General features: G+C 53.6%; 1 protein-coding gene across 8 annotated transcripts in view; it reads left to right on the forward strand.

Moving 5' to 3' along the window:
• LOC134342402 (equilibrative nucleoside transporter 1-like) overlaps nucleotides 1–22,147 on the forward strand; it is a 150,605-nt gene that overhangs the window by 28,329 nt on the left and 100,129 nt on the right. Inside the window, exon 2 of one of the 8 annotated variants that reach the window (XM_063040481.1) lies at nucleotides 12,292–12,346. The exons of the other annotated variants lie outside the window; for them this stretch is intronic. The gene's annotated coding sequence lies outside the window, so the exon portion shown is untranslated. The remainder of the gene's footprint in view (nucleotides 1–12,291; nucleotides 12,347–22,147) is intronic. 8 annotated transcript variants of the gene reach the window in all.

Raw genomic sequence — 22,147 nt, forward strand, 5'->3', positions numbered from 1 at the left:
GGACTGTGGGAGGGAGTGTATTGAGGGAGTGTAGGGCCGTGGGTGGGAGTGTATTGAGGGAGTGTGGGGCCGTGGGTGGGAGTGTATTGAGGGAGTGTGGGGCCGTGGGTGGGAGTGTATTGAGGGAGTGTGGGGCCGTGGGGGGTGTGTATTGAGGGAGTGTGGGGCCGTGGGGGTTGTGTATTGAGGGAGTGTGGGGCCGTGGGTGGGAGTGTATTGAGGGAGTGGGGGACTATGGGAGGGAGTGTATTGAGGGAGTGTGGGGCCGTGGGTGGGAGTGTATTGAGGGAGTGTGGGGCCGTGGGGCGGAGTGTGATGAGGGAGTGTATTGAGGGAGTGTGGGGCTGTGGGTGGGAGTGTATTGAGGGAGTGTGGGGCCGTGGGTGGGAGTGTATTGAGGGAGTGTGGGTCTATGGGAGGCAGTGTATTCAGGGAGTGTGGGGCCGTGGGTGGGAGTGTATTGAGGGAGTGTGGGGCCGTGGGGGGAGTGTATTGAGGGAGTGTGGGACCGTGGGTGGGAGTGTATTGAGGGAGTGTGGGGCCGTGGGTGGGAGTGTATTGAGGGAGTGTATTTAGGGGGTGTTTGGGACGTGGTTGGGAGTGTATTGAGGGAGTGTGGGGCCGTGGGAGGGAGTGTGGGGCAGTGTGGGGTGTGTATTGAGGGAGTGTGGGGCCGTGGGGGTTGTGTATTGAGGGAGTGTGGGGCCGTGGGTGGGAGTGTATTGAGGGAGTGGGGGACTATGGGAGGGAGTGTATTGAGGGAGTGTGGGGCCGTGGGTGGGAGTGTGATGAGGGAGTGTATTGAGGGAGTGTGGGGCCGTGGGTGGGAGTGTATTGAGGGAGTGTGGGACTATGGGAGGGAGTGTATTGAGGGAGTGTGGGGCCGTGGGTGGGAGTGTATTGAGGGAGTGTGGGGCCGTGGGGGGGGGAGTGTATTGAGGGAGTGTGATGAGGGAGTGTGTCGAGGGAGTGTGCGGCCGTGGGGGGGAATGTGATGAGGGAGTGTATTGAGGGACTGTGGGACTATGAGAGGGAGTGTATTGAGGGAGTGTGGGGCCGTGGGGGGGAGTGTGATGAGGGAGTGTATTGAGGGAGTGTGGGGCCGTGGGTGGGAGTGTATTGAGGAAGTGTATTGAGGGAGTGTGGGACTATGGGAGGGAGTGCATTGAGGGAGTGTGGGACTATGGGAGGGAGTGTATTGAGGGAGTGTGGGGCCGTGGGGGGGAGTGTGATGAGGGAGTGTATTGAGGGAGTGTGGGGCCGTGGGCAGGAGTGTGATGAGGGAGTGTATTGAGGGAGTGTGGGGCCGTGGGTGGGAGTGTATTGAGGGAGTGTGGGGCCGTGGGTGGGAGTGTATTGAGGGAGTGTGGGGCCGTGGGTGGGAGTGTATTGAGGGAGTGTGATGAGGGAGTGTATTGAGGGAGTGTGGGGCCGTGGGGGGAGTGTATTGAGGGAGTGTGGGACCGTGGGTGGGAGTGTATTGAGGGAGTGTGGGGCCGTGGGGGGTGTGTATTGAGGGAGTGTATTTAGGGGGTGTTTGGGACGTGGGTGGGAGTGTATTGAGGGAGTGTGGGGCCGTGGGAGGGAGTGTATTGAGGGAGTGTGGGGCCGTGTGGGGTGTGTATTGAGGGAGTGTGGGGCCGTGGGGGTTGTGTATTGAGGGAGTGTGGGGCCGTGGGTGGGAGTGTATTGAGGGAGTGGGGGACTATGGGAGGGAGTGTATTGAGGGAGTGTGGGGCCGTGGGTGGGAGTGTGTTGAGGGAGTGTGGGGCCGTGGGGGGAGTGTATTGAGGGAGTGTGGGGCCGTGGGGGGAGTGTATTGAGGGAGTGTGGGGCCGTGGGTGGGAGTGTATTGAGGGAGTGTAGGGCCGTGGGTGGGAGTGTATTGAGGGAGTGTGGGGCCGTGGGTGGGAGTGTATTGAGGGAGTGTGGGGCCGTGGGTGGGAGTGTATTGAGGGAGTGTGGGGCCGTGGGGGGTGTGTATTGAGGGAGTGTGGGGCCGTGGGGGTTGTGTATTGAGGGAGTGTGGGGCCGTGGGTGGGAGTGTATTGAGGGAGTGGGGGACTATGGGAGGGAGTGTATTGAGGGAGTGTGGGGCCGTGGGTGGGAGTGTATTGAGGGAGTGTGGGGCCGTGGGGCGGAGTGTGATGAGGGAGTGTATTGAGGGAGTGTGGGGCTGTGGGTGGGAGTGTATTGAGGGAGTGTGGGGCCGTGGGTGGGAGTGTATTGAGGGAGTGTGGGTCTATGGGAGGCAGTGTATTCAGGGAGTGTGGGGCCGTGGGTGGGAGTGTATTGAGGGAGTGTGGGGCCGTGGGGGGAGTGTATTGAGGGAGTGTGGGACCGTGGGTGGGAGTGTATTGAGGGAGTGTGGGGCCGTGGGGGGTGTGTATTGAGGGAGTGTATTTAGGGGGTGTTTGGGACGTGGTTGGGAGTGTATTGAGGGAGTGTGGGGCCGTGGGTGGGAGTGTATTGAGGGAGTGTGGGGCCGTGGGTGGGAGTGTATTGAGGGAGTGTGGGGCCGTGTGTATTGAGGGAGTGTGGGGCCGTGGGTGGGAGTGTGGGGGTGGGGGAGTGTATTGAGGGAGTGTGGGGCCGTGGGTGGGAGTGTATTGAGGGAGTGTGGGGCCGTGGGGGGAGTGTATTGAGGGAGTGTGGGGACTGTGGGAGGGAGTGTATTGAGGGAGTGTGGGGCCGTGGGTGGGAGTGTATTGAGGGAGTGTGGGGCTGTGGGTGGGAGTGTATTGAGGGAGTGTGGGGCCGTGGGTGGGAGTGTGATGAGGGAGTGTGATGAGGGAGTGGGGGACTATGGGTGGGAGTGTATTGAGGGAGTGTGGGGCGTGGGGGGAGTGTATTGAGGGAGTGTGGGGCCGTGAGTGGGAGTGTATTGAGGGAGTGTGGGCATGGGGGAGTGTATTAGGGAGTGTGGGGCCGTGGGTGGGAGTGTATTGAGGGAGTGTGGGGCCGTGGGTGGGAGTGTATTGAGGGAGTGTGGGGCCGTGGGTGGGAGTGTATTGAGGGAGTGTGGGGCCGTGGGTGGGAGTGTATTGAGGGAGTGTGATAGGGAGTGTATTGAGGGAGTGTGGGGCCGTGGGGGGAGTGTATTGAGGGAGTGTGGGACCGTGGGTGGGAGTGTATTGAGGGAGTGTGGGGCCGTGGGGGGAGTGTGGGGAGTGTGGGCCGTGGGGGGAGTGTATTGAGGGAGTGTGGGCGTGGGGGTGTGTATTGAGGGAGTGGGTGGGAGTGTATTGAGGGAGTGTATTGAGGGAGTGTGGGGCCGTGGGAGGGAGTGTATTGAGGGAGTGTGGGGCCGTGTGGGGTGTGTATTGAGGGAGTGTGGGGCCGTGGGGGTTGTGTATTGAGGGAGTGTGGGGCCGTGGGTGGGAGTGTATTGAGGGAGTGGGGGACTATGGGAGGGAGTGTATTGAGTGAGTGTGGGGCTGTGGGTGGGAGTGTGTTGAGGGAGTGTGGGGCCGTGGGGGGAGTGTATTGAGGGAGTGTGGGACTGTGGATTGAGGGAGTGTGGGGCCGTGGGTGGGAGTGTATTGAGGGAGTGGGGGACTATGGGAGGGAGTGTATTGAGGGAGTGTGGGACTATGGGAGGGAGTGTATTGAGGGAGTGTGGGGCCGTGGGTGGGAGTGTATTGAGGGAGTGTGGGGCCGTGGGAGGGAGTGTATTGAGGGAGTGTGGGGCCGTGGGTGGGAGTGTATTGAGGGAGTGTGGGGCCGTGGGAGGGAGTGTATTGAGGGAGTGTGGGGCCGTGGGAGGGAGTGTATTGAGGGAGTGTGGGGCCGTGGGTGGGAGTGTATTGAGGGAGTGGGGGACTATGGGAGGGAGTGTATTGAGGGAGTGGGGGTCTATGGGAGGGAGTGTATTGAGGGAGTGTGGGACTGTGGGAGGGAGTGTATTGAGGGAGTGTGGGGCCGTGGGTGGGAGTGTATTGAGGGAGTGTGGGGCCGTGGGAGGGAGTGTATTGAGGGAGTGTGGGGCCGTGGGTGGGAGTGTATTGAGGGAGTGTGGGGCCGTGGGTGGGAGTGTATTGAGGGAGTGTGGGGCCGTGGGTGGGAGTGTATTGAGGGAGTGTGGGGCCGTGGGTGGGAGTGTATTGAGGGAGTGGGGGACTATGGGAGGGAGTGTATTGAGGGAGTGTGGGGCCGTGGGTGGGAGTGTATTGAGGGAGTGTGGGGCCGTGGGGCGGAGTGTGATGAGGGAGTGTATTGAGGGAGTGTGGGGCTGTGGGTGGGAGTGTATTGAGGGAGTGTGGGGCCGTGGGTGGGAGTGTATTGAGGGAGTGTGGGACTATGGGAGGGAGTGTATTGAGGGAGTGTGGGGCCGTGGGTGGGAGTGTATTGAGGGAGTGTGGGGCCGTGGGTGGGAGTGTATTGAGGGAGTGTGGGGCCGTGGGTGGGAGTGTGATGAGGGAGTGTGATGAGGGAGTGGGGGACTATGGGTGGGAGTGTATTGAGGGAGTGGGGGACTATGGGAGGGAGTGTATTGAGGGAGTGGGGGACTATGGGTGGGAGTGTATTGAGGGAGTGGGGGACTATGGGTGGGAGTGTATTGAGGGAGTGGGGGACTATGGGTGGGAGTGTATTGAGGGAGTTTGGGGCCGTGGGTGGGAGTGTATTGAGGGAGTGTGGGGCCGTGGGTGGGAGTGTATTGAGGGAGTGGGGGACTATGGGAGGGAGTGTATTGAGGGAGTGTGGGGCCGTGGGTGGGAGTGTATTGAGGGAGTGGGGGACTATGGGTGGGAGTGTATTGAGTGAGTGGGGGACTATGGGTGGGAGTGTATTGAGGGAGTCTGGGGCCGTGGGTGGGAGTGTATTGAGGGAGTGTGGGGCCGTGGGTGGGATTGTATTGAGGGAGTGGGGGACTATGGGTGGGTGGGAGTGTATTGAGGGAGTGGGGGACTATGGGTGGGAGTGTATTGAGGGAGTCTGGGGCTGTGGATGGGAGTGTATTGAGGGAGTCTGGGGCTGTGGGTGGGAGTGTATGAGGGAGTGTGGGGCTGTGGGAGGGAGTGTATTGAGGGAGTGTTGGGCTGTGGGACGGAGTGTATTGAGGGAGTGTGGGGCTGTGGGAGGGAGGTATTGAGGGAGTGTGGGGCTGTGGGTGGGAGTGTATTGAGGGAGTGTGGGGCCGTGGGTGGGAGTGTATTGAGGGAGTCTGGGGCCGTGGGTGGGAGTGTATTGAGGGAGTGTGGGGCCGTGGGTGGGAGTGTATTGAGGGCGTGGGGGACTATGGGAGGGAGTGTATTGAGGGAGTGGGGGACTATGGGAGGGAGTGTATTGAGGGAGTGTGGGGCTGTGGGTGGGAGTGTATTGAGGGAGTGTGGGGCTGTGGGAGGGAGTGTATTGAGGGAGTGTGGGGCTGTGGGTGGGAGTGTATTGAGGGAGTGTGGGGCCGTGGGTGGGAGTGTATTGAGGGAGTGTGGGGCCGTGGGTGGGAGTGTATTGAGGGAGTGGGGGACTATGGGTGGGAGTGTATTGAGGGAGTGGGGGACTATGGGTGGGAGTGTATTGAGGGAGTGGGGGTCTATGGGAGGGAGTGTATTGAGGGAGTGTGGGACTGTGGGAGGGAGTGTATTGAGGGAGTGTAGGGCCGTGGGTGGGAGTGTATTGAGGGAGTTTGGGGCCGTGGGTGGGAGTGTATTGAGGGAGTGTGGGGCTGTGGGTGGGAGTGTATTGAGGGAGTGTGGGGCCGTGGGGGGTGTGTATTGAGGGAGTGTGGGGCCGTGGGGGTTGTGTATTGAGGGAGTGTGGGGCCGTGGGTGGGAGTGTTTTGAGGGAGTGGGGGACTATGGGAGGGAGTGTATTGAGGGAGTGTGGGGCCGTGGGTGGGAGTGTATTGAGGGAGTGTGGGGCCGTGGGTGGGAGTGTTTTGAGGGAGTGGGGGACTATGGGAGGGAGTGTATTGAGGGAGTGTGGGGCCGTGGGTGGGAGTGTATTGAGGGAGTGTGGGGCCGTGGGGCGGAGTGTGATGAGGGAGTGTATTGAGGGAGTGTGGGGCTGTGGGTGGGAGTGTATTGAGGGAGTGTGGGGCCGTGGGTGGGAGTGTATTGAGGGAGTGTGGGTCTATGGGAGGCAGTGTATTCAGGGAGTGTGGGGCCGTGGGTGGGAGTGTATTGAGGGAGTGTGGGGCCGTGGGTGGGAGTGTATTGAGGGAGTGTGGGGCCGTGGGTGGGAGTGTATTGAGGGAGTGTGATGAGGGAGTGTATTGAGGGAGTGTGGGGCCGTGGGGGGAGTGTATTGAGGGAGTGTGGGACCGTGGGTGAGAGTGTATTGAGGGAGTGTGGGGCCGTGGGGGGTGTGTATTGAGGGAGTGTATTTAGGGGGTGTTTGGGACGTGGGTGGGAGTGTATTGAGGGAGTGTGGGGCCGTGGGAGGGAGTGTGGGGCCGTGTGGGGTGTGTATTGAGGGAGTGTGGGGCCGTGGGGGTTGTGTATTGAGGGAGTGTGGGGCCGTGGGTGGGAGTGTATTGAGGGAGTGGGGGACTATGGGAGGGAGTGTATTGAGGGAGTGTGGGGCCGTGGGTGGGAGTGTGTTGAGGGAGTGTGGGGCCGTGGGGGGAGTGTATTGAGGGAGTGTGGGACTGTGGGAGGGAGTGTATTGAGGGAGTGTAGGGCCGTGGGTGGGAGTGTATTGAGGGAGTTTGGGGCCGTGGGTGGGAGTGTATTGAGGGAGTGTGGGGCCGTGGGTGGGAGTGTATTGAGGGAGTGTGGGGCCGTGGGTGGGAGTGTATTGAGGGAGTGTGGGGCCGTGGGGGGGAGTGTGATGAGGGAGTGTATTGAGGGAGTGTGGGGCTGTGGGTGGGAGTGTATTGAGGGAGTGTGGGGCCGTGAGTGGGAGTGTATTGAGGGAGTGTGGGTCTATGGGAGGGAGTGTATTCAGGGAGTGTGGGGCCGTGGGTGGGAGTGTATTGAGGGAGTGTGGGGCCGTGGGTGGGAGTGTATTGAGGGAGTGTGTGGCCGTGGGTGGGAAAGTATTGAGGGAGTGTGATGAGGGAGTGTATTGAGGGAGTGTGGGGCCGTAGGGGGAGTGTATTGAGGGAGTGTGGGACCGTGGGTGGGAGTGTATTGAGGGAGTGTGGGGCCGTGGGGGGTGTGTATTGAGGGAGTGTATTTAGGGGGTGTTTGGGACGTGGGTGGGAGTGTATTGAGGGAGTGTATTGAGGGAGTGTGGGGCCGTGGGAGGGAGTGTATTGAGGGAGTGTGGGGCCGTGTGGGGTGTGTATTGAGGGAGTGTGGGGCCGTGGGGGTTGTGTATTGAGGGAGTGTGGGGCCGTGGGTGGGAGTCTATTGAGGGAGTGGGGGACTATGGGAGGGAGTGTATTGAGGGAGTGTGGGGCTGTGGGTGGGAGTGTGTTGAGGGAGTGTGGGGCCGTGGGGGGAGTGTATTGAGGGAGTGTGGGACTGTGGGAGGGAGTGTAGGGCCGTGGGTGGGAGTGTATTGAGGGAGTTTGGGGCCGTGGGTGGGAGTGTATTGAGGGAGTGTGAGGCCGTGGTTGGGAGTGTATTGAGGGAGTGTGGGGCCGTGGGTGGGAGTGTATTGAGGGAGTGTGGGGCCGTGGGGGGTGTGTATTGAGGGAGTGTGGGGCCGTGGGGGTTGTGTATTGAGGGAGTGTGGGGCCGTGGGTGGGAGTGTATTGAGGGAGTGGGGGACTATGGGAGGGAGTGTATTGAGGGAGTGGGGGACTATGGGAGGGAGTGTATTGAGGGAGTGTGGGGCCGTGGGTGGGAGTGTATTGAGGGAGTGGGGGACTATGGGAGGGAGTGTATTGAGGGAGTGTGGGGCCGTGGGTGGGAGTGTATTGAGGGAGTGGGGGACGATGGGAGGGAGTGTATTGAGGGAGTGTGGGGCCGTGGGTGGGAGTGTATTGAGGGAGTGTGGGGCCGTGGGAGGGAGTGTATTGAGGGAGTGTGGGGCCGTGGGTGGGAGTGTATTGAGGGAGTGTGGGGCCGTGGGTGGGAGTGTATTGAGGGAGTGTGGGGCCGTGGGTGGGAGTGTATTGAGGGTGTGTGTGGCCGTGGGTGGGAGTGTATTGAGGGTGTGTGTGGCCGTGGGTGGGAGTGTGATGAGGGAGTGTATTGAGGGAGTGTGGGGCTGTGGGTGGGAGTGTATTGAGGGAGTGTGGGGCCGTGGGTGGGAGTGTATTGAGGGAGTGGGGGACTATGGGAGGGCGTGTACTGAGGGAGTGTGGGGCTGTGGGTGGGAGTGTATTGAGGGAGTATGGGGCTGTGGGTGGGAGTGTATTGAGGGAGTGTGGGGCCGTGGGTGGGAGTGTGATGGGGGAGTGTATTGAGGGAGTGTATTGAGGGAGTGTGGGGCCGTGGGTGGGAGTGTGATGAGGGAGTGTGATGAGGGAGTGGGGGACTATGGGTGGGAGTGTATTGAGGGAGTGGGGGACTATGGGAGGGAGTGTATTGAGGGAGTGGGGGACTATGGGTGGGAGTGTATTGAGGGAGTGGGGGACTATGGGTGGGAGTGTATTGAGGGAGTGGGGGACTATGGGTGGGAGTGTATTGAGGGAGTGTGGGGCTGTGGGTGGGAGTGTATTGAGGGAGTGTGGGGCCGTGGGTGGGAGTGTATTGAGGGAGTGGGGGACTATGGGTGGGAGTGTATTGAGATGGTGGGGGACTATGGGTGGGAGTGTATTGAGGGAGTGGGGGACTATGGGTGGGAGTGTATTGAGGGAGTCTGGGGCCGTGGGTGGGAGTGTATTGAGGGAGTGTGGGGCCGTGGGTGGGAGTGTATTGAGGGAGTGTGGGGCAGTGGGTGGGAGTGTATTGAGGGAGTGGGGGACTATGGGAGGGAGTGTATTGAGGGAGTGGGGGACTATGGGAGGGAGTGTATTGAGGGAGTGGGGGACTATGGGAGGGAGTGTATTGAGGGAGTGTGGGGCCGTGGGTGGGAGTGTATTGAGGGAGTGGGGGACTATGGGAGGGAGTGTATTGAGGGAGTGTGGGGCCGTGGGTGGGAGTGTATTGAGGGAGTGGGGGACTATGGGTGGGAGTGTATTGAGGGAGTGGGGGACTATGGGTGGGAGTGTATTGAGGGAGTCTGGGGCCGTGGGTGGGAGTGTATTGAGGGAGTGTGGGGCCGTGGGTAGGATTGTATTGAGGGAGTGGGGGACTATGGGTGGGTGGGAGTGTATTGAGGGAGTGGGGGACTATGGGTGGGAGTGTATTGAGGGAGTCTGGGGCTGTGGATGGGAGTGTATTGAGGGAGTCTGGGGCTGTGGGTGGGAGTGTATGAGGGAGTGTGGGGCTGTGGGAGGGAGTGTATTGAGGGAGTGTTGGGCTGTGGGACGGAGTGTATTGAGGGAGTGTGGGGCTGTGGGAGGGAGGTATTGAGGGAGTGTGGGGCTGTGGGTGGGAGTGTATTGAGGGAGTGTGGGGCCGTGGGTGGGAGTGTATTGAGGGAGTCTGGGGCCGTGGGTGGGAGTGTATTGAGGGAGTGTGGGGCCGTGGGTGGGAGTGTATTGAGGGAGTGGGGGACTATGGGAGGGAGTGTATTGAGGGAGTGGGGGACTATGGGAGGGAGTGTATTGAGGGAGTGTGGGGCTGTGGGTGGGAGTGTATTGAGGGAGTGTGGGGCTGTGGGAGGGAGTGTATTGAGGGAGTGTGGGGCTGTGGGTGGGAGTGTATTGAAGGAGTGTGGGGCCGTGGGAGGGAGTGTATTGAGGGAGTGTGGGGCCGTGGGTGGGAGTGTATTGAGGGAGTGGGGGACTATGGGTGGGAGTGTATTGAGGGAGTGGGGGACTATGGGTGGGAGTGTATTGAGGGAGTGGGGGTCTATGGGAGGGAGTGTATTGAGGGAGTGTGCGGCTGTGGGTGGGAGTGTATTGAGGGAGTGTGGGGCTGTGGGTGGGAGTGTATTGAGGGAGTGGGGGACTATGGGAGGGAGTGTATTGAGGGAGTGTGGGACTATGGGAGGGAGTGTATTGAGGGAATGGGGGACTATGGGAGGGAGTGTATTGAGGGAGTGTGGGACTATGGGAGGGAGTGTATTGAGGGAGTGTGGGGCTGTGGGTGGGAGTGTATTGAGGGAGTGGGGGACTATGGGTGGGAGTGTATTGAGGGAGTGGGGGACTATGGGTGGGAGTGTATTGAGGGAGTGGGGGTCTATGGGAGGGAGTGTATTGATGGAGTGTGGGGCTGTGGGTGGGAGTGTATTGAGGGAGTGTGGGGCTGTGGGTGGGAGTGTATTGAGGGAGTGGGGGACTATGGGAGGGAGTGTATTGAGGGAGTGGGGGACTATGGGAGGGAGTGTATTGAGGGAGTGGGGGACTATGGGATGGAGTGTATTGAGGGAGTGGGGGACTATGGGTGGGAGTTTATTGAGGGAGTGGGGGACTATGGGAGGGAGTGTATTGAGGGAGTGTGGGGCTGTGGGTGGGTGTGTATTGAGGGAGTCTGGGGCTGTGGGTGGGAGTGTATTGAGGGAGTGGGGGGCTGTGGGAGGGAGTGGGGGACTATGGGAGGGAGTGTATTGAGGGAGTCTGCGGCTGTGGGTGGGAGTGTATTGAGGGAGTGTGGGGCTGTGGGTGGGAGTGTATTGAGGGAGTGGGGGTCTATGGGATGGAGTGTATTGAGGGAGTGGGGGTCTATGGGTGGGAGTGTATTGAGGGAGTGTGGGGCCGTGGGTGGGAGTGTATTGAGGGAGTGTGGGGCTGTGGGTGGGAGTGTATTGAGGGAGTGGGGGACTATGGGAGGGAGTGTATTGAGGGAGTGGGGGACTATGGGAGGGAGTGTATTGAGGGACTGGGGGACTATGGGAGGGAGTGTATTGAGGGAGTGTGGGGCTGTGGGTGGGAGTGTATTGAGGGAGTGGGGGGCTGTGGGAGGGAGTGTATTGAGGGAGTGGGGGGCTACAGGAGTTGAATTTGCTGTGGGAATGTGAGGCATAAGAGAACAGTGCTGAGGTACCACTGGACTGCTGATGGAGAGCCACACTGTGAGAGAGCCGGTGAGGAAGTGCTGTCGTGTCAGAAACTCATTCTCCAAAGGGATGTTATACCAAGCCCCAGCAACTCCCCTTGCAGGATGGTTGCTCTGACAGCCCTTTACTGGTGTGGGATCCTCCTGGCCCGGACCGTCTTGAGAGGATCAGGCAACGTGCTGGAGCAGATAACCTCCTGGGTTCTTGTGTGTCCCTGGGCGATCGTCCTGTCACAGGGCTGATAAGATGGCATAGTCAGTGAGTTGACACACTCATTCCTGATGCACTTTCTTTGCCTGTCACTGAGTCCCAGTCTCTCTCTCTCTCTCCCTCAGTGTCCCTTCATAACATCCCACAACTCCACAGGGCTTGGCTCAGCCACTTGATGTCTGACTGCCTTAGAAAAGTGCCCGCAGGACTTGACCTCTGACTGGTTGTAATGCTCCCACCAACCCAACACATTATATCTCTCTCTCTCTCTCTCTCTCTCTCTCTCTCTCTCTCTCTCTCTCTCTCTCTCTCTCTCTCTCTCTCTCTCTCTCTCTCTCTCTCTCTCTCTCTCTCTCTCTCTCTCTCTCTCTCTCTCTCTCTCTCTCTCTCTCTCTCCCTATCTCTCTCCCTATCTCTCTCCCTATCTCTCTCCCTATCTCTCTCTCTATCTCTCTCTCTCACACTCTCTGTCACTGTCTCTTTGTTTCTCTCCGTATCTCTATCTCTCCAACCTCTCTCTCTCGTTCTGTTTCTATGTATCTCTCTCCATTTCTCCAACCCTCTCTCTCTCCCCCTCTGTCTCTCTGTGTGTCTCTCTCTGTCTCTCCAACCTCTCTCTCTCTCACCCCGTCTCTCTTTCTCTCTCTTTCTGTTTTTCTCTATCTCCCTGTCTCTCCAACCTCTCTCTATCTCCCTGTCTCTCCAACCTCTCTCTACCTCCTGCTCTCTCTCACCCCAGTCTCTGTGTCTGTCTGACTCAACACTTTGTTTCTCTCTGCCCCACAGTTGTTCTCTGTTTTGAAACTGGTTGTTTTCAATCTCTCCCACTCTCCTGTGCCCCCTTACTCTTGCCTCAGGCCCCTCAGCTCTCTCTTTCTTCTTCCTCCAGAGGTCCTTTTTTTCTGATCTGAGCTCCAACTTTTTTTTTCCAACTCCCTCCCTCCTTTTCCCTGTTTGTTTTTCCTGGTGATTCTCCAGTCTCCAGTACTGTTGGAATATTAACCAAATTCAAGCCACATTGTTCACACCAACGAACTGGCAGGGAGAGGATCCACCTGGCTCCTGTTCAGCTGCATTGGGATGTTGGGTGTGGGATGTTATTTTGAGCGAGTTCCTGACACTCTGGTCCCTTCCTCACTTCAGGCTGTGACTCTGCAATTTGAAGCTCTCTCCCTTCCAGCCTTCTCTGAGATCGCACGTAAGTTGTACACTGACTTCAGAATTACATCCCTTGTGCCTGTGCTCTTCATTTTATGAGGTCTGGGTATTCACTGCCCACCCACGTCTGATTGAGAACTGCTGCAGCCCGTCTGGTGCAGGCTCATCCATCGTACTGTTGGGAGGGAATTCCAGGATTTAGACAGAGTGGCGATAAAGAACTGGTAAATGGATGTGACTTCGAGTGGAACCCGCAGGAGGTGGTGTTCCCCTGTGTCCTTTCCTTCTCTGTGGTAGAGCTGGTACATTTGATATGTGTTGTCAGAGAAGGCAAGCACACTACAGCCTCCATTCACCAGTGGAGGGGGTAGGGGCTCTTTCAGGTGGTCAAATGGCTTTGTCTTGGATTGTGATGAATTTCTTCAGAGTCGTTGGAGCTGCACTCACCCAGACAAGTGAAGAGAGTTCCATCTCTCTCCGGAGTCTGGCTGCAGGGTCTCAACCTGCATTAAACTTTTCCCTCCATGATGCCTGATGTGTCGAGTTCTTACAGAGTTCTGCACTTGGCCTCCGGGTTGCTGTGTCTTCTGTAGAATCACCCAGCTGCCACGAGCAGATCAATTGTGTTTTTAGTTAATGGTGGTGAGCAACTCAACAATGAAAATGTGATTGAATTGTTTCTCTTTGGAGTTGGGTGAATGTACTATCAACCATCAGCCCATGCTGAGCGCTGTGATACCAGAGTGTAGGAAGTAGGAGCAGGAGTCAATCACCCTTCCCTCAAGCCTCTCAACAAGATCAACACTGATGCCATATTGCACCACTACCGCTTGATTTTCCCTCAATATTCAGAAACCGATCAATCTATGGTTTATAGATCAAGCCTGCATGGCCTCTGGAGTCAAGAATTCCAGAGATTCACCACCCTACGAGTCAAGAAATTTCTCCTGTTCTGTTCCAATAGCCGACCCCTTATTCTGAGACTGTGACCCATGGTCATAGACAGGGGAAGCATCCAACCAATCCACACCTGTTCATACAGTAATACAGCATAGAAACAGGCCCTTCAGCTTAACTCAGCCATGCTGACAAACATCCTCACCTAAGCTAGTCCTGTTTGGCCACTATTCCTTCAAACCTTTCATATCCGTACACGTATCCAAATGTCTTTTACATGTCAGCAATGTAAGTGGAGTAGCCATTGTTGGAGCGGGCAGTGTTAGTGTGGTCTGGCTTTGGCTCAATAGGCTTGGACAAGTACAGATGCAGGCTCGAAGTAAGTTTCCAGTAATTTTATTTTTGTTAGTAATGTCCTGAAAAGGGTTCCAGAGTTACTGGTATGTTCCTTCTGTGAAATGTGGGAACTTTGGGAGATCTCCATTCTTCCTCTTAACGAAATCTCTATGAGGTGCACTGAACTCCTTAGAGACTGTGTTAAAGAACTGGAGCTGCAGCGCAATAATCTTGCAGAGAATGAGGAGATGATAGATGGGAGCTGCAAGGTGGTAGTCACCCCAAAGTTGCAGCAGGTAAATACCTGTTGACTATCAAAAAAGGGAAAGGGAATAGGCAGCCAGTGCAGATTACACCTGTGGCCATTCCCCTCAATAATAAGTATAGTGCTTTGGACACTATTTGGGAAGTGAGGGCACAGAGGAATACCTACCAGGGAGAGGCCACAGCAAGCAGGTCTCTGGCTCTGTGGTTCAGAAGGAAAATGGGGTGAGGGAGAAGAGATGAGTGAACAGAAAGGAGGTACTTTGGACAGGAAAGAGATTCCCGATGGTTTGTTGCTTCCTGCTTGCCAGGGTCAGGGACATCTCATTTTAAGTCCCTGGCATTCTTAAGTGGGAGGGTGAGCAGCCAGAAGTCATGGTCCATGTAGGTACCAATGACACAGGTAGAATGGGTGACGAGGTCCTGCAAAATGAGTTCCGGGAGTTAGGTACTAAGTTAAAGGGAGGAACCTCCAGGGTTGTGATCTCAGGATTGCTACCTGTACCATGTGCTAGTGAGGCCGGAAATAGGAAGATCATACAGTTTAACACATGGCTGAGGAGATGGTGCACGAGGGAGGGCTTCAGGTTTTTGGATCATTGGCTCTCTTTCAAGGAATGTGGGACTTATACACAAGAGATGGTTTGCACCTGAAATGGAGGGGAACTAATATTCTAGCAGGTAGGCAAACAACAGGAATTCTGCAGATGCTGGAAATTCAAGCAACATACATCAAAGTTGCTGGTGAACGCAGCAGGCCAGGCAGCATCTCTAGGAAGAGGTACAGTCGACGTTTCAGGCCGAGACCCTTCGTCAGGACTAACTGAAGGGTCTCGGCCTGAAACGTCGACTGCGCCTCTTCCTATAGATGCTGCTTGGCCTGCTGCGTTCACCAGCAAGTTTGATGTATGTTTCTAGCAGGTAGGGTTGCTTGTGCTGCATGGGGATGTTTAAACGAGAGTTGCAGGGGCTGGGAATAAGAGTGCCAGAACAGGTAGTGGAGAGATTGTGGAGACATGTTGTTAAGACTGCATAGAAAGTCAGGAATCAGAAGGTCGAGCATGGCGGGACTAATGTTCAGAGCTGCACATATTTTAATGTAAGGAGTATTGTGGGAAAGGCAGGTGAGGTTATGGAATGGAATTACAACATAGACTCGGTTGCAGGAGGGGCAGAACTGGCAGCTCAGTGTTCTGGGCACCCATTGTTTTAGATGTGATAAAGCGGGAGGGATTAAAGGGCGAGGTGTAGCATTACTAGTCAGGGAAAATATCACAGCCCTGTTCCGTCAGGATAGACTGGAGAGTTCATCTAGTGAGTCTTTATGGGTAGAACTGAGGAATAAGAAAGTTAGGACCAAGTTAATGGAACCACCTAACAGTCTGCGGGATTGAGAAGAACACACGTGGAGAGATCATAGACTGCTCCAAGAAACATAAGGTTGTGATAGTATGTGATTTTAACTTTCCACATATTGACAGGGACTCTGAAACTGTAAAAAGGCCGGATGGGAAAGAGTTTGTCAATTGTGTTCAGGAAAGTTTCCTTAATCAGTACATAGAAATCTCAATTAGAGAGATTGTGATAGAAGATCTTTAGATTTTTTTTAGATTATGAGAACACTCAGTCCTCTTTTATTGTCATTTAGAAATGCATACATGCATTAAGAAATGATACAATGTTTCTCCGAAGTGATATCACAGAAAACAGGACAAACCAAAGACCACCACTGACAGAACCACATAATTATAACATATAGTTACAACAGTGCAGTGCAAAGCAATACCATAATTTGTTGAAGAACAAACCATGGGCATGGTTAAAAAAAAAGTCTCAAAAGTCCCCGAGTGGATCGACTCCCGAGTCCCCGATAGCAGGCGGCAAAAGGGAGAAACTCCCCGCCATAAACCTCCAGGCACCATCAACTTGCCGATGCCTTGGAAGCAGCCGACCACAGCCGACACTGAGTCCATCCATCCGAAAACTTGGAGCCTCCGACCAGCCTCTCCAATACAGTCTCCCGAGCGCCAGCCTCTGCCGAGCATCTTCGACCTCGCTCTGGCCGCTGAAACACGCAAAGCTGAGGATTTCAGGGCCTTCTGCTCCAGAGATTCCGGTTACCACACAGTAGCAGCGGCAGCGAAGCGGGCATTTCAGAAGTTTTCCAGATGTTCCTCTGTGCTCTCATGTTCGTCTCCATCCAATTAGAGCTGTGCACGGTCCCCTACTTGACGGATAACAGATATTCATCACCGGAGAGACTGCGCACGCCGCCGTCGCGCCGCCAGCTTCTCCTCCATTTTATGAGGAAATGAGACAGGGCAGGTGACAGAAGTTTGTGTATGGGGACACTTTGCATCTAGTGATCATAATGCTGTTAGTTTCAAAGTAATTGTGGAAAAAGGTAGGATTGGTCCTTAGATTCTAAATTGGAGAAAGGCTAATTTTGATGATATTGTAAAGAATCTGTCAAGTGTGGATTGGAAGAGATTGTTTTCTGGCTAAGGTGTTCTTGGTAAATGTAAGGCCTTAAAAAGTGAAATTTTCAGAGTACAGAGTTTGTATGTTCCTGTCAGAATAAAAGACAAGGATAACAGGTTTATGGAACCGTGGTTTTTGAGAGATTTTGAGATCCTCATTAAGAAAAAGAAGGACGTGCTCAGCAAGTGTAGGCAGGCAGGAACAAATGAGGCACTATGGAGTGTAAGAAATGCAAGAGAACACTTAAGAAAGGAATCAGGAGGGCTGAAAGAAGCCATGATGTTGCTCTAGCAGACAAAGTGAAGGAGAATCATTAGGACTTCAACAGATATATTAAGAGCAAAAGGATAGCAAAAGATATAATTGGTCCTCTGGAAGATCAGAGTGGTAATCTATGCTTGGAGCTGAAAGAGATGGAGAAGATCTTCAGTAGAATTTTTTTTGCATCTGTATTTACTCGGGAGATGGACACATGAATCTATAGAAGTGAGGCAAAGCAACATTGTATTCATGGACCCTATACAGATTACAGAGGAGGAGGTGTTTGCTGTCTTGATGCAAATTAGGGTGGATAAATCCCCAGGGCCTGACAAGGTGTTCCTTCAGACCCTGTGGGGGGCAAGTGCAGAAACTGCAGGGGGGCCCTAGCAAAGATATTAAACATCCTTAGCGACGGGTGATGTGCCGGAGGATTGCAGGATAGTTGTTGTTCTGTTGTTTAAGGAAAGCTCTAAAATTAAGCCAGGATATTATAGGCCGGTGAGTCTGACATCAGCGGTGGGAAAGTTATTGGAAGGTATTCTAAGGGACTGGATATATGAGTATTTGGATAGACAGGGACTAATCAGGGATAACCAACATGGTTTTGTGTGTGCTAAGTCATGTCTAACAATCTTATAGAGTTTTTTGAGGAAGTTATCGGGAAAGTTGACGAAGGCAAGACAATGGATGTTGTCTACATGGCACTTGACAAGGTCCCGTATGTGAGTTTGGTCAAGAAGGTTCAGTCGCTTGGCATTCAAGATGAGGTAGTAAATTAGATTAGACATTGACTTTGTGGAAGAAGCTAGAGAGTGCTTCTAGATGGTTGTCTCACTGACTGTAGGTCCGTGATTAGTAACCTGCCACAGGGATCGGTGCTGGGTCTGTTGTTGTTTGTCATTTATATTAATAATCTGGATAATAATGTGGTACACTGGATCAGCAAATTTGTTGATGACACAAAAGCTGGGGGTGTAGTGTAAGCGAGGAAGACTATCAGAGCTTGCAGAATTACGATCAACTGGAAAAATGGCAGATGGAGTTTAGATTAGATTACGAGCACTCAGTCCTCTTTTATTGTCATCTAGAAATGCATACATGCATTAAGAAATGATACAATGTTTCTCCGGAGTGATATCACAGAAAGCAAGACAGACCAAAGACAAAACACTGACAAAACCACAGAATTATACCATATAGTTACAGCAGTGCAAGCAATACCATAATTTGATGAAGAACAGTCCATAGGCATAGTTAAAAAAATAGTCTCAAAGTCCCGAGTTGATCGACTCCCAAGTCCCCGATAGCGGCGGCAAAAGGGAGAAACTCCCTGCCATAAACCTCCAGGCACCGTGGAAGCAGCCAACCCTGAGTCCATCTGTCCGAAAATTCTGAGCTTCTGAGCAACCTCTCCAATACAGCCTCCCGAGCGCCATCCTCTACCACGCGCCTTCGACCTCTCCCCGGCCGCTGAAACACGCAAAGCCGAGGATTTCGGGGCCTATAGCTCCAGAGATTCCGGTTACCACACAGCAGCAGCGGTAGCAAAGCAGACATTTCAGAAGTTTTCCAGATGTTCCGCTATGCACTCATGTCTGTCTCCATCAAATCAGAATTGTGCACGGTCCCCTACTTGACAGATAACAGATATTCATCACTGGAGAGGCCGCGTGCACTGCCATCGCGCCGCCATCTTCTCCACTTTAATATGAAGTGTTGTACCTTCAGAAGACCAACCTGGGTGGGCCTTACACGGTGAACAGCAGGGCACTGGGGAGTGGAGTAGAACAGAGGGATCTGGAAATACAGATCCATAATTCCTTCAATGTGACATCACAGGTAGATAGGGTCATAAAGAAGACGTTAGGCATGTTGGCCTTTAATCAATGTATTGAGTACAGGATTTGAGATAACACACATCAAGGTTGCTGGTGAACGCAGCAGGCCAGGCAACATCTCTAGGAAGAGGTACAGTCGACGTTTCAGGCCGAGACCCTTCGTCAGGACTAACAGGACTAACATCACAGGATTTGAGATGTTATGTTGAAATTGTATAAGACGTTGCAAGGGCTAATTTGGCATATTGTGTACTGTTTTGGTCAACTACCTACAGGAAAGATGTAAATGAGATTGAAGGAATGCAGAAAAAGATTTACAATGATTTTGCTGGGCCTTGAGGGCCTGAGTTATAGGAAAAGGTTGAATATGTTGGGACATTATTCCTAATTCAGCGTGGACTAGATAGGCTGAAGGGCTTGTTTCTGTGCTGTAGTCTTCTATGACTCTAACTAATCTGATAGGAGAGGAAAGTGGACCATGGGAGAAAGGGAAGGAGGAGGGGCACCAGAGGGAGGTGATGGACAGGCGAGGAGAAGGGAATAGGTAAATGGGAGCCAGAATGGGGAATGGAAAAATAGTGAAAGGGGAGGGAGGAGAAATTACCAGAAGTTAGAGAAATCAATGTCCATGTTGTCAGGTTGGAGTCTGTCCAGATGGAAGATGAGTTGTTGCTCCTCCAACCTGAGACTGGAATCGTCACGATGGTAGAGGAGGCTGTGGACCGACACATCGGAATGGGAATGGGAAGTAGAATTAGGTGGCACCCGGGGAATCGCGCCTGGTGTAGTAGATGGAGTGAAGATGCTCAACAAAGCTGTCCTTAGTCTGTGCCAGGTCTCACTGATACCGTGGGGACCGCACTGAGAGCACTGGATACAATAGACAGACTTGCAGACTTCCTCAACTGGAAGGACTGTTTGGGGCCCTGAGTGGTGAGGGAGGAGGTGAAGTGGCAGGTGTAGCACTTGTCCTGCTTTCAGGGATAAGTGCCAGGAGGGAGATTAGTGGGGAAGGATGCGTGGACAAGGGAGCCATATTGAGAGTGATTCTGCAGGAGAGCAGAGAGTGGGGGGGGGTGGGAGGTGGAGGGAGAGGTGGGTGGAGGGAATGGTGAAAGATGCTGTCTGATTGGAGGAATCAAAGACAGCCTGGAAGCACCTGTTAGGTTAGCATTACCTATTTGGAAGCTACCTAGAGTTGTTAATTCACTTAACCCCGGGAGCTGTAACCATCCGAGACTGAAGATGAACCAACACAGAAAGGAGTTGGAGGAGCTCAACGGATCAGGCATCTTCCCTGGAGGGAAAGGGACAGATGATGTTTGGGTAGAAACCCTTTATCAGAACTGGAAAGTAAAGAAGGAAGACAGCCAATACACAACACTTGGGAAGAGCAAGAGCCGTTAGGTGATAGATGGATCCAGGTGAGGGAGAGAGAGAATGATGTTGTAGTTGTTCGAGGTATCATTCAGCCACTTTTGGGATATTGTGTGTAACTTTGATCACCCTGCACTTAGCTTGAAAGGGTGCAGAAGAAATTCAAGTTCCTAGGTGTAGATCTCTCCAGTAAGCCATGTAAACTCTCCATGGCCATGAGAGCTCACTGGCGCATCAGGAGGCTGAGGAAATTCAGCACGTCCTCCGTCATCTCTCACCAATTTTTATCGATGCACTGTAGAAAGCATCCTATCCAAATGCAAATACTCTACCCAAGACTACAATGTCTCCCCTCCACAGGAGTCAACACTTCCTACTGCCTCGATAAAGCAGGCAACACAATCAAAGGTCCCTCCCACCCTCTCCCCTCTCCCCTCTCCTCTCTCCCCTCAGCAGAAGATACAAAAGCCTGAAAGCACACACCAGCAGGCTCAAGGACATCTTCCATTCCACTGTTATATGACTATTGGATGGTTTCCTAGTATGATAAAATGAACTCGACATCAAAATCTACCTTGTCATAGTCCATGTGTTGCTTTTGTCTGCCTGCACTGCATTTTCTCTGCAACTGTAACGTTAGATTCTGTGTTCTCTTCTCTTTACTGCCTCTATGTTCTTTGTATGGAATGACTTTCTGGATGGCAGGCAAAGTTCTCTGTATCTCAGTACATGGCATTAATAAACCAATGACTAAGGGAAGGGAAGAATCGGGTATGGATGAGTGGAACCAAAAACAGGATGGGAATTGATCGTGAAGTCTTGTTGAGCTCTGTAGGAGTGCAGGAAACGCCACCAGTACAGCCACCAGTGTGCAGGAAGACATTTTGAGGATGGTGGCCTCCCCTGGTGTGAAGCAAGAACTGTTCAATGTATCGAACAGAGAGAGCAGCATGGCTTTCGATCTTGTGAGTTGCCATAGTTACACGGTTATATAGCACAGAAAACAGGCTGTATGACCCAACTTGCCCATACGACCAAAATGCCCCATCCAAGCTAGCCCCGTCTGCCAGCATTTGGCCCATAATCATCTAAGGCTTTCCACCCCATGTACCTGTCCAAGTGTCCTTTAGAAGCTGTTTTTGTACCTACTTCAACGACTTCCTTTCACAGCTGCTTCCACATAGATATTGTAGTTCCTAATTTCCCCAACTCTGGCCTAGTGCATTCACCCTGTGTCAGATCCCTCTCGGACTCCTGTGCTATAAAGTTCAAAGTAAAGTTATTATTCCCTATGTATATGTCACCATATACTGTACTGCCATGAGATTCATTTTCTTGCAGGCATTCATAGTAGGGGAAAGAAATAGAATAGAATCAATGAAAAATTAAGAGTGACAAACAGTCCTTAGGCTATAAGGAATAAGGTTATAACGTGTCCAACCTCTTCTTATAATTCAGACCCTCAAGTTCTGGCAGCATCTTTCCTGTAGCAAGGCAACCAGTACTGAACACAATATTCCAAATGCAGCCTCCCCAGCAACCTGCATAACTGTGTCATGGCCAACCAGCTTTTACTCTCTTCGCCCTGAGTTATTAAGGCCAGTTTGCCGAAAGTCTTCTTGGGCTTGAAGAAAGTGACTACAGTTGTGGGGTTGAAGGAGCAGATATTCAAGGTGAGAATGAGTTCAACTGCACTGCCAAAGGGGGAGGTGTGGAGGGTGCTGCTTCGCTGAGGTAAAGAGCCCACTGAACAGCCTGGCTGGAGGTCCTGGATATCCAAAGTGAAAGGGAGACTTGGAAATGGAAACTAAAAGTGGGGGAAGATGTCTGAGGTGTCAATGATGATGTGGGAAGGGAATGGACCAGTAAGCTGATGGAGATAAGTTAGGATTTCATTCAGTGACGTATACATCAAACATCAATGATTCCTATTTAGAAAATATTCTATTTGTGCACCTTGCATTTTCCCACATTATGTACCATCTGCCCTGTCTCACCCACTCACTCAGCCTGCCCACTTGCCACCTCCTCCACCTTACGTCCTTATCCATGCTCACAATCCCACCGGGTCCAGCTTCATCAACAAACTGGGCAACAGGACATCTGGTGCCTTTGGCTAAATTGTTGACATTAGGTTGTGACCAAGTGCAGATCCCTGTGATATCGCACCAGCTGCAGATTGTCAACCTGAGGAGGGTCCGTTTATTCCAACTCTGCTGTTTGCTGGAGAATAAGTTCTCCATCCATGTCAGGTACATCAGTCCATATTCCATATTCCATATTCTCTAACGTTGGTGGCCAACCACCTGAAGAAAAGCCTTTTAGAAACCCAGTTACAACACCTCCACTTGTTCCTCCTTATCTAAGTGTCACATTCTCAAAGACAG

Source organism: Mobula hypostoma, chromosome 2 (assembly GCF_963921235.1).
Source record: "Mobula hypostoma chromosome 2, sMobHyp1.1, whole genome shotgun sequence".
Taxonomy (NCBI): Eukaryota; Metazoa; Chordata; class Chondrichthyes; order Myliobatiformes; family Myliobatidae; genus Mobula; species Mobula hypostoma.